The following is a 2,780-nucleotide window of genomic DNA, read 5'->3' on the forward strand; positions in this document are numbered from 1 at the left end:
AATTGAAAATAATTCCAATGGCTCTATAGAAATCCTAGTGGATAAACTATATATATGTCCTAAATATTCAGACTTGTAGAATATGCTTCCTTAGTAATTCCATAATGCGTATCATGAGTTTATTTTTAGTTTCGGGGCTTGATGACACGTGCTCGTACACGTGTTTTTACGGAATAAGCACGTACTTGAATAGTTCTATACGCATGGTGTTTACTGTACTCTGTAAACACACGTTATTTACCTGGTACGGTCTTTGTCGAGTTTATAAAATAATCAACGGTTATGAACCACATGGATAATAATAGTCAACATTAACTCCGTATGTTTCAATAATAATAATCCCTGTAGACCCCTACTGGAGCATAGGGCCTCCAACAACACCTCGCCGACGGAAGTTGTTGTTGTTGCAGTAATTTTTTAGCAGGTTGGTCTTTAAGGGGCGGAGTTGCTAGCCCCGCGCCCAACCCTCCTTCTTTCTCATACTGGACGTGGGACCAGGCAATGGTGGTGGCATCCCTGCCGGGGAACGAACCCGGTACCTTTGGATTAGAAACCCACTGCGCTATAGGGACACTCCATGTGTTTCAAATAGCATTGAAAACTTGGAAGTGTAAATAATATTCTCCTGGGAAGGTAATTAATATTATTGTATCGCTTGTTCTCATAGATTTGCTAAATATTGGTGAGCTATGTGTGGTACCTTTTTCCAAATGATTTTGGTACCAAGAAAATATATTGTTACTATGTGTAACGTAAACTTTTTTGTTTCTGTTTTATCTGTTACGTAATTTTTTGTTTCTGATTTGTTTGAGGTTAAGCACAAAGCTCTGCCCACCACGGGTATCGAAGCCCGGTTTCTAGCGTTGTAAGCCCGCAGATATACCGCTGTACAACTGGGGTGGGGGCTATGAAAACTTAGAAATTATGACCCCATCTTTATATTACATCAAGGCAATTCGACATAATTTTATAGTGTACAGTGTACAGTTTGTGTATCTCGTTTGGAACGATAAGTAATATTGTGAAGATAACTTACATTTTCTTCCTTGCCTGGCTGCAGACCGGCAGCTGCCATGTAAGTGCTTCCAATCGTCTTTATCTTCTCCACACAGCTGAACTTGGGCTTCGACAGAAGCTAAATAACAACGCACTAAAATCAAGCTGGGCTAATTAACAGTCATTCACGTAATCAATTCAAATATTAATTGCGTCTAATTAAATTTCCATTTCATTTCCTGGCGAATTTAACTCGCGGATCGATGTGTTTATCCACAAACTTGTGCAATAATTTTCATCCAACCCCCCCCCCCCCAAAAAAAACCTCCCACATACACACACACAAAAACACATGTAAAATTTAAATTAATCCACATTTTATAACTGTATATTATATATAAAAAGGATCATTGCTTAATGCTCCTTATACACATTTAAGAAGATTCAAATAAACAAAAGAGAAAAAAAGCAGTGAACAACGCGTGAGTTCAAGATGATCATTCATTTACCAGAACGATCCTCTATCACAAAGACAGGTTTGAAAATCATCGCTAGAACTGCCAGGAGTAAGAGACCAAAATAAGCAGAAGTTTGCTGTTTTTAAACATATTAAATGATTATCAAAATCACATTTTTTGGAAACTGTTTACTGTAACAAAGATCCAAGACAACTTACCTTGTCAAAATCTCAGATGATCTGAGAGGCCTTATATAACTTGCCTATCAAAATCATGGAAGACCTGAGAGGCCTTATATAACTTGCCTATCAAAATCATGGAAGATCTGAGAGGCCTTATATAACTTGCCTATCAAAATCATGGAAGACCTGAAAGATCCGAGACAACTTACCTTGTCAAAATCACAGATGATCGGAGAGGCCTTATATAACTTGCCTATCAAAATCATGGAAGATCTGAGAGGCCTTATATAACTTGCCTATCAAAATCATGGAAGATCTGATAGATCCGAGACAACATACCTTGTCAAAAGCTCAGATGATCTGAGAGGCCTTATATAACTTGCCTATCAAAATCATGGAAGACCTGAGAGGCCTTATATAACTTGCCTATCAAAATCATGGAAGATCTGATAGATCCGAGACAACTTACCTTGTCCAAAGCTCAGATGATCTGAGAGGCCTTATATAACTTGCCTATCAAAATCATGGAAGATCTGATAGATCCGAGATAACTTACCTTGTCAAAATCACAGATGATCTGAGAGGCCTTATATAACTTGCCTATCAAAATCATGGAAGATCTGATAGATCCGAGACAACTTACCTTGTCAAAAGCTCAGATGATCTGAGAGGCCTTATATAACTTGCCTATCAAAATCATGGAAGACCTGAAAGATCCGAGACAACTTACCTTGTCAAAATCACAGATGATCTCGTTCAGGAGACGCAGACATTCCAGGCCTTGTTTATTGATGTCTGTCTCGTCGTAGAATTCTTTGTAATTAGGAATGGAAGCGAACATCACAGCCACACTACGGTAACATTCGTGGTAAAGATCCTGTACAAAAAATAACAGAAAAAAAACTGTCGTGTTTTACCTTTGATATTTTACTGTTAATAAGGAAGTAACAGAAGAAAGAACTGTTATGTTTTACCTCTGATATTTTACTGTTAATCAGGAAGTAATAGAAGAAAGAACTGTTATGTTTTACCTCTGATATTTTACTGTTAATAAGGTAGTAATAGAAGAAAGAACTGTTATGTTTTACCTCTGATATTTTACTGTTAATAAGGAAGTAATAGAAGTAAGAACCGTCATGTTTTA

General features: G+C 37.3%; 1 long non-coding RNA gene across 3 annotated transcripts; it reads right to left on the reverse strand.

Annotated features, from left to right (window-relative positions):
- Nucleotides 1-1,035: 1,035 nt before the first annotated feature.
- On the reverse strand, nt 1,036-2,745 carry LOC111084489. Of its 3 annotated transcripts, none has more exons than XR_002609584.1 (3): nt 2,725-2,745; nt 2,367-2,513; nt 1,036-1,135 (listed from the first exon to the last, which is right to left on the reverse strand). It is a non-coding gene; the product is annotated as an uncharacterized LOC111084489 (long non-coding RNA). The 3 variants fall into 3 exon arrangements; XR_002609583.1 differs by lacking the exon at nt 2,725-2,745 and adding an exon at nt 2,668-2,696; XR_002609585.1 differs by lacking the exon at nt 2,725-2,745 and adding an exon at nt 2,611-2,633.
- Between the last annotated feature and the right edge of the window lie 35 nt (nt 2,746-2,780).

Source organism: Limulus polyphemus, unplaced genomic scaffold (genome assembly GCF_000517525.1).
Source record: "Limulus polyphemus unplaced genomic scaffold, Limulus_polyphemus-2.1.2 Scaffold77186, whole genome shotgun sequence".
Classification (NCBI taxonomy): Eukaryota; Metazoa; Arthropoda; class Merostomata; order Xiphosura; family Limulidae; genus Limulus; species Limulus polyphemus.